This window comes from Danio rerio, chromosome 10, assembly GCF_052040795.2.
Source record: "Danio rerio strain M-AB ecotype USA chromosome 10, GRCz13ab, whole genome shotgun sequence".
NCBI lineage: Eukaryota > Metazoa > Chordata > Actinopteri > Cypriniformes > Danionidae > Danio > Danio rerio.
The window spans coordinates 39,557,921-39,573,353 of NC_141030.1; the positions used below are offsets into that span (position 1 = coordinate 39,557,921).

The 15,433-nt window shown below is 33.4% G+C and overlaps 1 protein-coding gene and 2 long non-coding RNA genes across 3 annotated transcripts in view; 2 read left to right on the forward strand and 1 right to left on the reverse strand.

Annotated features, from left to right (window-relative positions):
- rtn4rl1a (reticulon 4 receptor-like 1a) overlaps positions 1-15,433 on the forward strand; it is a 229,793-nt gene that overhangs the window by 144,842 nt on the left and 69,518 nt on the right. The window lies entirely within an intron of this gene.
- LOC141376432 (uncharacterized) overlaps positions 1-15,433 on the reverse strand; it is a 238,186-nt gene that overhangs the window by 67,986 nt on the left and 154,767 nt on the right. Inside the window, exon 2 of the long non-coding RNA XR_015501375.1 lies at positions 7,814-8,082. This is a non-coding gene — a long non-coding RNA (uncharacterized LOC141376432). The remainder of the gene's footprint in view (positions 1-7,813; positions 8,083-15,433) is intronic.
- On the forward strand, positions 10,972-13,994 carry LOC147842154 (uncharacterized). Its single transcript, XR_015501373.1, has 6 exons — positions 10,972-11,017; positions 11,858-11,941; positions 12,074-12,335; positions 12,501-12,685; positions 12,759-12,911; positions 13,107-13,994. It is a non-coding gene; the product is annotated as an uncharacterized LOC147842154 (long non-coding RNA).

Consider the following 15,433-nt stretch of genomic DNA (forward strand, 5'->3'; position numbering starts at 1 on the left):
ATGAGAAACAGTGACCTTCATCACTCACAAACTCATTACTGCTCAGTTTTGACACGTGCAGGATTTGAGCAAGACACTGGATCGCTTTTAGCACCGTTAGCAGACAGTTAAAGAAGTGCATTTAATTAAATCTCATGAATTTTGACGAGCAAGCGCATTTGCTGAAAGCGAGGCATTAAATATCCGGAGCCCCATATGAGCTCATCATTGTCATTTTAAGGGGGAAATATTTAAATAGCCGTGTTTCCATACGAATATTTTAATTATTGCATGTTTAAAACTTCATTTGAAACTTTTAGTTTAATATACAGTTGAAGTCAGATTTATTTGCCCTCCTGTTTTTTAAATTATGTTTAACGAAGAGAAGATTTCTGCAACACATTTCTAAACAGTTTTAATTACTCATTTTTAATAACTGATTTCTTTTATCTTTGTAACTATTAACTCATAGTATTTCTCTTTTCACTAAAGACATCAATGGCTATAGATTTTGAACTTTCTTCAAAATATCTACTTTGTGTTCAACAGTTCAAAGTGGCTTGATTCATACGGTGAACTATTCCTAAAATGAGCAAAGAAGATGTTTTTGACGAGTGAAAACTGGGTAACATAGTGACTTTCATTGTGTTTTATTATTATTTTTAACTAAAGACATAAAGGGCTCTATTTTGACAGTCCATGCGCAGAGGGCAAAACGCAGGGCGCAAATGCTTTCAGGGCATGTTAGGACGTGTTTTGCTAATTTAAGGACGGGAAATCTGCCTTGCGTCATGGCGCATGGTCTAAAAGGGTTGACTTTATTTTCTTAATGAGTTATAGGAGTGTTTTGAGAATAAACCAATTAGAGTCTCTTCTCCCATTCCCTTTAATAGTCAGTTGCGTCGCGCCAAGAGCACATTCGCTATTTACAGGACGTAAAGTAAGTCTAAGTGGAAAAAATGAGCATTTTACAAGCAAACAGTGAACAGTTATTTAACAGAAAACTGTTAAACAGAGCATCTACTGCGTGAGAATGAGAGATAATGGAACTACTTTCACATTCGCTCTTGGATAGGGAAACCTTTACGCACAGACATCAATTAGTCTATAAATAAACACTTTTGTTTGTTAAGCGCAAAGATTTGTTTCAAAACTATTTCTAAATTCAGTTCTAATTTCCAGCAAACGAATAAATGCATAATAATAACAAAATGTGCTCAAAAACCTGAGTTATATCCTAAAACACATGATGTGCTCCATATGGTCTAAAACCTGACAGGTGGGCAAATCTAAGCTTGTTTTTAATAAAACAAATATAAATATGGATATAATAAATAATACTGCTAATAATAATATCATTATACAAAAGCAAATTGTTATGAATGAACTGAAAAAGCCTCCCGAGATGAAGACAAAAAAGCAGTGGTTTTTCATATTTATGTAGTCTAGAAAATAATATGTTTTGTAATATTTTAATCCTTTATATTTATATTCTATATCTATTCTTATTATATACTATATATATATATCCTTAATATTTAATTTTTTTCATGTGTAAAGATATTTGCCTATTGCTCTTTTGTGCGTATTAAGCAGTGCGTAAGCGTGGCGCAACTCTGCGTCGGAGTTTAGACCGGGTTAGATTTGGTCTAATGAAAAATCTATTATAGTTTCTCAAAATAGCAATGCGCCAGCGGTCCGCCTCAGAACGCCTTCCTTTTTAGACCAAAATGCCTATGGGCGCACAAATGAGCGCTAATGCATTTGCTATTTAAACAGCATAGCGCAACGCCTCAAAACGACTCTTGCGCCAAGCTGAAACTACCAAAAGACTATTGCGCCACGCCTTGTGCGCCGGGTGTATGATAGGGCCCAAAATGGCTACCGATTGTGAACATTCTACAAAATATCTTCGAGACAGTTCAAGAATTATGAGGTTGAGTAAATGGTTTATTTTTTAGGTGAACTATCTTTTAAGTAAATAAATAACATAGGAAGATATTTTGATGAATGAAAACAGTAATAACGACTTTCATAGTATTTTAATTATTTATTTATTTTTAATTATTTAACATTTTTCAAAATTTCCACTTTGTGTTCAACAGTTCACAACTGGCTATAGAACCACTGAGTAAAGGGTTCATTTTTGAGTTAAGCTATCCTTTAAGAGAACAAATAACATAAAAGAAGTTATTTTTGACCAATGAAAACCGGATAACAGTGATCGATTTTAAACATTCTTTAAAACATCTATTTTGTGTTCAACAGTTCAAGAGTGGCTTGAAACCACTTGAGATTGAGTACTGTAAATGCTTCATATTTCAAGTGAACTATTCTTAAAGTGAACAAATAACATAAAAGATATTTTTGATGAATGAAAACCAGGTACAATTGACTTCCATAATATTTTATCAATAATTTTTTTTTACTAAAAAGACATCAAATGGCACCTGATTTTCAATTGTCTTCAAAATATTTTTGTGTTTAACAGTGAGGTGAACTATCCTTTAAATGAACAAATAACATAAAACAAACTACTTTGAGGAATGAAAAACAATAACTGATGACACAGCCATATCACCCTGCTGCCGAAGACCGGTTACTCACTGAAGCTAAGCAGGGCTGAGCCTGGTTAGTACCTGGATGGGAGACCACTAGGGAACACTAGGTTGATTTTGGAAGTGGTGTTAGTGAGGTCAGCAGGGGGTGCTCAACCTGTGGTCTGTGTGAGTCCTAATGCCCCAGTAAAAGTGAAGGGGACACTACACTGTCAGTGGGCACCGTCTTTCGGATGAGACGTTAAATTGAGGTCCTGACTCTCTGTGGTCATTAAAAATCCCATGGCACTTCTCGTGAAAGAGCAGGGGTGTAACCCCAGTGTCCTGGCCAAATTCCCTCTATCGAACCTTACGATCAAGGCCTCCCAATCATCCCCTTCCACCGAATTGGCTCTATCACTGTCTCTCCACTCCACCAATAGCTGGTGTGTGGTGAGCACACTGGCGCCGTTGTCCTGTGGCTGCCGTAGCATCATCCAAGTGGATGCTGCACACCGGTGGTGGTGTGGAGAGACCCCCCTCATGATTGTGAAGCGCTTTGGGTGTATGGCCATACAGATTAAATGCGCTTTATAAATACACATTACATTACATTATAGTATATTTTTGTTACTATAAACATCAATGCCTACTGATTTTGAACCTTCTTCAAAATATCTACTTTGTGTTCAACAGTCCAAATGTGGCTTAAAACCACTTGAGGTTTAGAAAGTGGTTCATACTTGAGGTGAACTATCCTTTAAATGAACAAATAACAAAAGAAGATGTTTTGATGAATGAAAACTGGGTAACAGTAACTTTCCTAGTATTTATTTTTTTTTTTTACTAAAGTCATAATTGGCTGCCGATTTTGAACATTCTTCAAAACATCTTTGTGTTCAACAGTTCAAAAGGGGCTTGAAATCACTTGAGGTTGATTAAATGGTTCATTTTTAAGCTGAATATTCTTAAACTGAACAAATAAAAGAGGACATTTTTGACGAATAAAAATGGGATAACAGTGACTTTCAAAATATTTGATCATTATTTTCTACTAAAGGCATCAAACGGCTACCAATTTTAAACATTCTTCAAAATATTTACTCTGTGTTAAACAGTTCAAAGGAGGTTTAGAATCACTTGAGGTTGAGTAAATGGCTTATTTTTGAGGTGAACTGTCCTTCAAGTGAACAAATAATAACTAAACCCCCCTCCCAAAAAAAACAACCATTTCAAAGCGTAACATATTCAAAGAATCCTTCAGGGTTACAAATGCAGCTTTCATGGTTTTAATCTACATGCACCTCTCAGCAGGTGGTGTTTCTGTAGGACTGTGCGTTACGCTTGGTGTCTTCAGGGTGTTTTGGACCTGTTAGCCCTTAATAATTATCACCCATGTCTTTTGTTCTGTTCCTTTTGGAAACCACAAAGCTTCCAAGTAATTAATAAGGAGAAATCTGAAAAGCCGGTGTCCCGTGGAGAACATATGCATCAAAGAGGGCCTGTTTTGTGTTTCCTATTGGTGTTGTCCATCAACACATTTTCCGTCCCCCCTCCACCGTGTCCCCTTTTTAAAAAAATCTCTCAGCAGGGCCAGTCATTTTTAAGAGTGTCTGCAATTCTCCACTGTGGGTTCATTATGTATGAGCACGGCTGATGCGCAGAACGTTACGAGATGCTATCTTGCCAGATATAGCTCAGACATGATTATATCACACGTTCCAGATCAAAATCCTTTTCCAGCAGCGCTTTTGATGTCACACACACACACACACACCTACAGCAGTGATGGCCGACCAAAACAAGATGATGATTGCTTAAATATCATGCAAACGGGGCTTTGAAAATTAGCCAACGCTCTGCTTCCCTTTCAGACTCATCACGGCAGTTTCATAATTAAGATGAGTTTGCTCATTTGATGTACTTGCTGTGAAAATGAAGGTGAAGTTCCTTAAAGGGATAGAAATAAATATTCTGTCATATTTAATAACCATAATGTATTTCCAAATATGAACATGAACACACACACACACACACACACACACACACACACACACACACACACACACACACACACCCACACACACCCCCCAAGGTTATTATGATTATTTCAAAACTATTTTTGAATTTGCGGTACATTTTGGTTTAGTTTTAGTTCCTTTCATTAATGGTTTTGCTTGTTTTAGTTTAGCTTTAATTTTTTGAACAAACATTTCTATCTAGTTTTGATATGTTTTTAGTTTTAGTAATTATAGTTTAGCAGAGTTAACAGAACATGTCCAGTGTTGACAAACAAAGTAGCGTTAACGATAGTTATGGTAAATCTTGTGATAACCACACAATAAAAGTAAAATAATAGTTTGAACAGACACTACACTCAAAAAAATACAAATGCAACTTATAACTTATTATAATAAAATAAAAATAAAAAAAATATTTACATTTTTGGCAAATAAAGAAAATGCAATTGTCTGTAAAAGCGCCATCTACAGGTCTTTTCTGAACTGCAGGTCAGATTTTGCGTCACATAATCAGTACTGCTTATTAATTCTGAAAACAGCCATTGCTTTTGATAATTATTTTTTATTTCAGTTTTTCCCTCACTGTTGTTAGTTTCAGTTGGTTATAGTTTTACATTTATTGTGATTTTTTAAATTTTATTTTTAGTTAAAAATAGTTTGAGTAACACTGACATATTTACATCAAACAATTTCCATTTCCAGTATATAGTGAAGTATCACATGTAGCAATTTTCCACTTCTTTTCTACTTGCTTGCTTGCTTACTTAGTTGCAATTAGAATTATTAGCCCCCCTTTGAATTATTATTATTATTTTTAAAAATTATTTCCCAAATGATGTTTAACAGAGCAAGGACATTTTCACAGTATGTCTGATATTATTTTTTTTCTGGAGAAAGTCTTTTGTTTTATTTAGGCTAGAATAAAAGCAGTTTTTAATTTTTTAAAAACCATTTTAATGTAAAAAATATTTCCCCATTTAAGCAATATTTTGTTTCGATAGTCTACAGAACAAACAACTGTTATACAATAACTTGCCTAATTACCCTAACCTGCCTAGTTAACTTAATTAACCTAGTTAAGCATTAAATGTTACTTAAAGCTGTATAGAGGCGTCTTTAAAAATATCTAGTAAAATATTATTTACTGTCATCATGGTAAAAATAAAATAAATCAGTTATTAGAAATAAGTTGTTAAAACTATTATGTTTAGAAATGTGTTGGAAAAATCTGCTCTCCTTTCAGCATAAAATGGTGGAAAAATAAACAGGGGGTTAATAATTCAGGGGGTATAATAATTCTGACTTCAACTTTACTTGCTCACACTCTTTTTCAGAGTTTTATTATAAGAATCACAAATTAGGGTTTTCACAATACCATTAAATAATCTTATGATTCTATACCAGCTGAAGTATCATGATACCAAGGACTGTTATTCATAACTCAGATTATAAGGAAAATTGTAAGAAATACTATATCTTACATGTTATTATAGGTCTTGAATTTAATTAATAATTCGCTTATTATTGAAAAAACTATTATTTCCACATCACTTCACCTAAAATTTTTAGTATTTAGTCTGTGTTTCTTTTGTAGATAACCGACCTACAAAAAAATACATTAAAATAAAGATACAAATTTTACCAAATGAAATGTGTCATAAAAATAGCATTTTGCAACAAAATTAGACTATATGATGCGGTCAAAAATTGTTTCAGTGTTTCCTGTTGCTATTTTGGGTTTATCTATCTTAGTTTTTCAGTCTTATCAGGTTATGTAATTTCAAATTTCACTTTGTGAGTCTTTCTTTTTGAAAGATTGTCATTGCTACTAAATCATATTGAGAGGAACAGAAATGAACCAATTCAGATGTGCGTTTGAAACGTCAGAACACATCAGCCACTTGCAACCATAAAGGGCTCCACAGACGATTAAAATAAAATGGTTTATTGTTGCACAAACATGTGAGCATTTTAGTGACTTTTCCACATTCAACATTATCTATTGTAGATAAAACAATAATGATGATACTACCGTTTACAAACTACAGTGGCACCGCCAGTATTTTGGAGCCATAGTATTGAGATACATAGTACCAGTAAACAGTACAACCACAAAGAACCACAGTTTTAGCAAAAAAATAAAAAATAATACATATATATATATATATACATATATATATACATACACATATATATATATATATATATATATATATATATATATATATATATATATATATATATATATATACACATATATATATATATATATACACACATATATATATATATATATATATATATATATATACACATATATATATATACACATATATATATATATATATATATATATATATATATATATATATATAATTTATTTATGTTCTACTGAAGGAAAGTACATCTACATTACGCATGCTACATTTTCCAAGTACTATATTAAATTTAATATCAGACTCATATTTATTATCCAATTTAGGGAAACTAAAATTGCAGTTAGGTGCTATAACCCAGACGATGTTCCATGTACACATTACAAAATTTTCACCTTAAAATGTACAGTAAATCAGGAGCGACACGGTGGCTCAGTGGTTAGTACTATGACCTCACAGCAAGGTCGCTGGTTCGAGCCCCGGCTGGGTCAGTTGGCATTTCTGTGTGGAGTTTGCATGTTCTCCTCATGTTGGCATGGGTTTCCTCCGGGTGCTCCGGTTTCCCCCACAGTCCAAAGACACACACTACAGCCAATTTAGCTTATTCAATTCAACTAAAGCGCATGAGTGTGAATGTGAGTGTATGGGTGTTTCCCTGTATTGAGTTACAGCCGGAATAGCATCCGCTGTGTAAAACATATGCTGGATAAGTTGGCGGTTCATTCTGCTGTGGTGACCCCTGATTAATAAAGTACTTAAGCCAAAGGAGAATGAATTAATGAAATCGGCCTTAGTGTGTGAGTGTGTGAATGCAAGAGTGTGTCGACAACGCAACTGGTCTTCATCGCCACTAGTACTTTAGTACACTAGGTTTTAGGGCCGTTCAGACTTTCCATTTGCACTAGTTTTTAATTGTTGGTCTGTAAACATGCAGGATGTAACAACAACTAAGAACATGAATGCAACATTCAGCAAAAAACATAACTTTCTTGGATCTCCAACACACTTTTCACTGTATTTACAGTATTTAGTTGAACGTCAGTGCTTCAAAACTGCATGAAAGGTCACAACCCCTATGGTAAAACTCAGATAAAAAAAAAGTGATTGTGCATTTATTTACCTTACTGTTAAGAAGAGATTACTGCCGCTGATGGCATGTATGGGCTGCAAGCCAAACAGTCTGCATCATGATGCCACGTCATTTATAAACTTGCTTTTCTTCTTATTTCTTCTCTTTTCTTTTATCCGCTCTTAAGCCGGTAAGACAGAAAGGAAAATGCCACCTTGAAATGCCCATTACAGCTGCTGTCAGTCAGTGTGTGCCCGGCAGCAGCTGCCAGCACGGGTGGAAATGTCACCTGCCCCTTTTGTCCTCAAGAGATGGTCAATCTGAGAGGAAAAACAGACGGGTACTGAGAGAACGATATAACCAAGCAAGGGTAAATCATACCCTGATTTCATTGTCAATCATTGCAATGTCATAGTAGAAGAATGGCATACTGTTCTTTACAGAGAAACTGTTAATAGTTCATAAATCCCCCAAACATTACTGTATTGTCAAGGCATGTTCTAGTTATGTTATCATAAATTATACCATTATAATTTTCTATTATTTTATTTGGACATGTTGGCACGATTTGTTGCTATTTTTAGACCAGTGCAACTGTAATGTTCATGTTTTTTCACCACATTGTTTAAATAGTAAATTAATTTGTGCCACTTTGTGGACTCATGGGTGTGCTGGTCTAAAATAGAGGTGTGTTAAGGCGCATTGTTGGTGCGTTGCTATTATGAGAAACTAAAACAGACTGCATTATTGACCAAGTAAAAACTGCTCCAAAGTCCAGTGCAGTGCGCATTAGTTATGCGTCTATACAGCAATACACAAATGTCTTACATATGAAAAAATAAAGGATTAAAATGTTGAAAAATTATTTACTACATAGATATAAAAACACTACCTACATGCCTTCATGTCTGGGGGGCTTTTTTGCATTATGCAGAAGGGTGCAGAATCAAAATCAAAATCAGAAAAAGAAGGTAAAAAAGAAAATCAAAATTTACCTTCAAATACATTGAAAATGTATATAAATACATACATGCATATAAACATAATCTAATCCATGTTTTTAGTTTTGGTTAAGGCATGTTATAAAAGGATAGTTCACACAAAATTGAAAACTGTCATCATTTACTCGCCCATTTACTTGTTCTAAAAATGTAAAGAAGATATTTTGTAGAAAGTTGTAAACCTGTAACCGGTAGCTAAGTTTCCATCCGAAGATACAAATGAAATTTATGTGCAAAACTGGAATATCACATATAAGACGTGCAAATAGTCACTTCCTGATTAACTGGCGCCAATTATCAAAAGTAAAAACTGAATTTACAGAGGTAGGAGAATCTGCATGAATCTTTTCCTTATTTAATAAATGACTTGCACCTCAGAAGACAATGCTGATAAGCAACGAAACGCGTGGTGGCGTTTGGAGGCGTGAGACGTGGAGCACAGATGCTCTTGGCAGTTCTGGAGGTCATTAATAATATAATAACTCTAATACCCAAATGGTTAAGGCGTTTTAGAATGACCAAAACAACATTTCAGATGTTTTACAGTGTGCTCAGCCTGCTGGTCCGTCTATTCACACATAATTTTTATCATTATATGGTCTCTTATAACAAAATCCCATGACATTTTTTAATGAGAATACTGGAATTTGTTTGGTAAAAGTGTTTCCATCATAGGTTATGAGCATCTTTTCCTATCCAAGATAAAGTTTGGTCCCACTTTATATTAAGTGGCCTTAACTAATATGTACTTACACAAGAATTAATAGTTTGTTACAATGTAAAGTATTTACTGGTTACTTACACTGTAAAAAATCCAACTTGACAAATGTTGAAATTGCTTGATTTTTTTTGTTGGTTCAGCAAAAATCTGTAAAAAAGTCTGTACAACTACATTTAACACATTCAATCAACTTAAACAAAGATTTTATTCATTAAGTTAAAAAGATGAGTTTTGTGAGCAACACTTTGCTAGTTCATCCAAAAAAGCATCTGCCAACTTGTTTTTTTGTGTTAAGTCAATCTCTAACTTTTTTTAATGCAATGAATATACAAGTAGCATAATCTTTTGTTGATTGAAAAGGTTTCAAACATGTTAAATATATATAAAAAAAAAATCAATGGCAGTATAGAACCTTTTCCCAGAGATGGGTTGGGGCTGGAAGGGCATCCGCTGCGTAAAAACCTGCTGGATAAGTTGCCGGTTCATTCCACTGTGGCGACCCCAGATTAATAAAGGGACTAAGCCAACAAGAAAATGAATGAATGAATGAGTATAGAACCTTTCATAGTTTGTATTAAAAAGTAAATGCTGAGTGAAAATGATATTATTATTATTATTATTATTATTAATACAATAATAACTATTATTATTCTTCACATTGTTATTAAAAACAACAAAAAACACTACAATACTTATAGTAACTTTATTTGAAACTTTTAATTTGCAATTTAACTTTATTTGGTGCACATTTGCAGAAACAAGCTTGCACGCACATTATCATCTCGTGTTTATTCATTACCCTTTACAAAAAGATAGGCATACTTTGATATTTCCAATATTTAAAAATAAACCACGCACTTAAAAATATGTTTCTCAAAGGACGATATAGCATCATTCTGTCCTGAGCTAAACCACGCCCTCGTTACGATGGTTGCGCTTACGTAACGTCAACGTCTCAGGCGGGAGAAATTGAAAGCATTGTACTTCAGTGGGGAAAGAGGCACGCCGTGGAAGAGCAATCTTAATAGTAAGTGTGCAAAGATTGTATGTAGTTCTTTGTTTAAGACACTTCATCTAAATTTGTCCTCCTAAATGTTCATCATATACGGCTTGTGTAACTGATGACAACCGATTAAATTCTTATTTTATCTAGTAATTTGTTAGCTCCAAGTTTAATGATAATTTGAGAAATTATATATGGTACGACAGCAATAAAATAATAAAAACATTTAGTGTGGATGTTCCCAATGTTTAGATGCAAACAAAACAATATTATTTATAAATGGATTATATATATCATTTAGGGTAAACAGTGTAAAATGCGCTTATTTTCGAGATAGCACGCTTCCATGCAGACTGTTTTTTAAGCAGAAGTTTGGTTTCATAAGAAACGCATGCGTGAGTCAACTCCTGACCCAAACTCCAACCCAGACGGTGGCGGTAATGTTCCAAAAGCTGGTTGCCAAACGCTATGAAGATCACAAGAAGAAAAAGAAGTTTGGCGTTTCAAAACAGTGGATTCCGGTCAGAAAGGTAAGGTTTTTACTGCTTGTATACTGTATACTTTGCGAATTTAATGCTTAAAACATTTTCACATTGTTAGGTTATTGTTAGGTTATTGTTTAACTTGTTTATGCAGTGCATCAGTGATCGTTTACTGTTCTCTTCAAATTATCATTCTATTATTAAGAGAAATATATTAGTATGTGCTTTAATTTATATGTGTTAGCCTATGTGAATCAATTATATCTTATGTTCAAGCTGTAATTTGCGCATGTAAAACTGAATTCCTTAAAGCAGATTTTAAAGGGTTTTATTTTTTGGTTATTGACAGTTATAATTTCTGATTTAAATGAATGGGTATAAATGAATATTTTTTCAGTTAAGTCTTATTGTTCTTGTTTAACAAAGGTTAGTGAGGTCATTTCGTAGCATATCACAGAGACCAATAGCACATTCTTATGTACATGTGAATAGGCATGTTATAGTTGGGTGATTAAAGTCCATTATAAGCTGTAAACTGCTGATACATTTTCAACATAGATTGAGCTTTTCAGACTTTACATTACTAATTGCTTCACAAACAGCTGAAATGATTTATTGTTATTGGCTATTATCATCATCAAACATTTTTCACAATGGTAGGTTATCTTCATGGGTACAGAATAATGCATGTGCTTGACCATCTTACAAATCTATGTCTAAGATTCATAAGGCTGTCACTCTGCATGAATCTCTGAATAAATCCTGTGTAACCTTCAGTGAGCTGATTATTTACACTATATGTATTATAGCCATTAATTAACTTTGATAGTATTTCAGGATTTTAACTTTTTTGGGGGAGGTTAACAACAATGTGATGTTTTATTATAGACACACATGAGGAAGCTCGACTCAGCTTGGCTTGCAGACAGATGAGGACGGTGATTGCCTGTCATACACCTAAAGAAAGAACAGGTTTGTTTGCAATTATTTTAAACACATACTGTCAACATTATGTCATTGATCTATTACACTGCCATTGTCATTGATCTAGTGCCCTGCACTACACTAAAATAATGTTTTGTTTTGTAAATGTATCTGATCAAGGGGCATTAAAGACACAACTATAGTGAACGTGATGAAGAAAAATTATTTGGAACAAAGAGGCTGGAGAAAAAACTGTTATGAAGATTTCAGAAATTGATGCAGCACCACAAGTACCATCACCACCAATGACTATGGCAGGATCCTTAAGAACATTATCAAGATGCACAAATGCTGTACATTTCAGTACACCTATGAACATTTACAGTCCTTGTTCAAGTGCAGTCGGAGATCAAGACAACTTATTGTAACTCGTCATGTCTTTGTAAGAATTCAAGACATCACTAAATTTGTAATGGCTTAATGCAGCTAGAAAGTAAAGATCAACTAGAGAATATCAGCAGTGTCTAACCCACTGTTGTATTTACACAAGTTGCATGAGAATAAGCTACAGGTTGATTTATACTAATTTGTTATTTTTCTTTTTTAGCATGACTGACAAAAGTTTTAAAATCATGTGACGTCATAAAGCAGCAACTGTGCCTGATTCTCACAAAACCAAAACAGACATGATGAAATTCCAGATGTAAACACATTTGACCTTCCTATGTCCAATTTGATTTGGAAAAACTTGAAAATCAACTAAAGGAGCAGCCCGAACAAATGAAGAAACTGGTAAGTTTCTTGCTTATTTCTAAGTGTTTTATGTTTATTTATTTATTTATTTGTGTGTTTTTTTGCTTCGTAGGTAGCCTACTTTGGAATCATTGGTGTTTTCCACTGAGCAGTTTGGTGTGTCCCGGGAAAGCTTTTGGCTCACTTTTTGGCTGAACAAATTAACTGGAGCAGGGCAAACCAAAATGTGGCCTTTCATGCACTCTCCCTTAGGACTGTCTAGTCAGTAAGTTGGTTTTAAATATACATTTCAGTACAATTAGGGACTGTTCCATCTGTGTATTTCTTTGAATCATTAATCTGAGGAACAAAACATCTATATATAGTCCCATTTAAGTTGTACTTGTATGAGAGCAAGCATCTTTCTTTTTTTCATTTGTACTTTTTCACTACTAATTGTTTGTTTATCTTTTAATCGCAGATGTAGTGAGGAGAAATGTCCATACCACGCCACTGATAAAGAAGTGGAAAAATGCATTACAAGGTGGCTACAACGTGCTCCTGACAGGGCTGGAGGAAGGAGGGAAGAAGAGAAAGCTAATGTGTCAAATGTCTACATCAATAATTTATTTTTTAAACAACATTTTAAGTGTATTAAGATGTTCCCTGATACTTGGGTAATTTGTTTCTTTTATTTGCAATTATATATATATATATATATATATATATATATATATATATATATATATATATATATATATATATATATATATATATATATATATAAAATGTCAATATGCTAAATTCTGAAGAAGCATCTTAATACATTTTTTATTAACATAATATAATAAAAATATCAATAAAAAATTGCACAAGATATATAAAGATATACAAGTCAAATTTTATATATATATATATATATATATATATATATATATATATAATCATCTCACTCATTAAATGTATTATTATGTTTTATTTATTACATTTATTAAAAATGTTTCTTAAGAATTCTGCAGTTCTTTTTACAATTTTGACTTGTATATTTTACATATTGTCATGGGTATTTGTAAGATGTGTCTTGCTATATCTTAAATTGGTTTCTATATTCAGGTTTATATAAAATTAAGCTGTTTCAGGATGTGTCTTGTACAATTTTTTAATTCAAGTCTATTGGGAAAACAGGGTTGTTTTAAAAACTTCTGTGTATGTGTGCAATTTCAGATTTTGTCTTTAAATCCTCCTGTGTGTCTTTATTGTGTAGTTTTATTATTATTTTTATATTGACGTTCTTGTGCACTACAAAATATTTTATTCAAGTTTAGTATTATTTGTTTATTGCAATCAATTAATGTTTATTATTATTATTTATTTTGTCCTTTGTTTAATAATTTTTGTTATTGGATATGTATGCTGTTTGCATTTTATTCAAAGGTTGAACGCATTGCCTACACTTTGCCTTTACATTATAGCCTGCGTTTGCTGGTATATAAATGCAAATGGTTGTAATACCATGTATCAAGTACCAATATAATACCAAAAGGTTTTATATCAAGGTATATTGAGTTGCGCCAGCTCCGGGCTGCAGCGCACATTACTCGCGGGCCGATTCTGGCTCGGATGAGGCAGCGAATCTAGCTGGAACTGGCCCAAGTGTATTTTACTATCTAGGGTGGCTCTTAAAGTGACAGCGCGTATATTCCAACTGCTTATTAGTATATTAAGCAAACAAAATCAAATCAAAACCAGAATAATAGTAATAAATCGTTCATTTTGAACTGAAGGTGTATACAGTGGAACACTTATTACTAAAGTAATATCCTTTACTGGCAGTTTTAATATCATATTTATCCATGACCAGCCAAGGTACCAGCACAAAACATGTAATTATGCAAGTATAGATTTTGAAATGAATTACAACAAATACTAAGATTTATATCTCAAGGCAACTAGTAATTCAGATTGATTGCCCTGCTAAAAAAAAAAACAGCATATGCTGGGAAGGTATGTTTTGATGCTGGTATGCTGGTCTTGCTTGTTTTAATGCTGGTTTTGCTGGTCCTGCTGGTCTCAATGCTAGTTTTGCTGGTCCTAATGCTGGTTTCAATGTTGGTCTTGCTGGTCTCAATGCTGGTCAGGAGCAGCACTTAGACCAGCAAAACCAGCATTGAGACCAGCACTGAAACCAGCAAAACCAGCATTGAGACCAGCATCAAAACATACCTTACCAGCATACGCTGTTTTTTCAGCAGGGTGTTGTGAATAATTTATGGGATATTCTAAGGTTATTAAAATTGATAGTGTAAGGTAGTCTCAGAGATGTGCTGTAATTGTTATATATTTAATATAATTGTGTTTCCTTCTCATGTGATTAATTTGACTTAGTGTTTGTGTGTTTTTTTTTTTTTTTTTTACAGATACACTACCATGTATGTCTTTTTTGCCATGTGTGTTTGCTCAGATAACATATAATTTCTTAGTACTAATTTCCTTTTGTATTTTCTTGTTCTCTCAACTTCTGTCATTTTTGGCCATCCAGACAAGAAATGTTCAGTTAACACAACTTTTGCTCTGGTAACATAATTTCTTAGTACTAATTTCCTTTTGTATTTTCTTGTTCACTTAACTTCTGTCATTTCAGGCCATCCAGACAAGAAATGTTCAGTTAACACAACTTTTGCTCTGGTAACATATAATTTCTTAGTACTAATTTCCTTTTGTATTTTCTTGTTCACTCAACTTCTGTCATTTCAGTCCTGCAGACAAGAAATGTTCAGTTTGCACAACTTAAAAATATTTGTTGTGCTG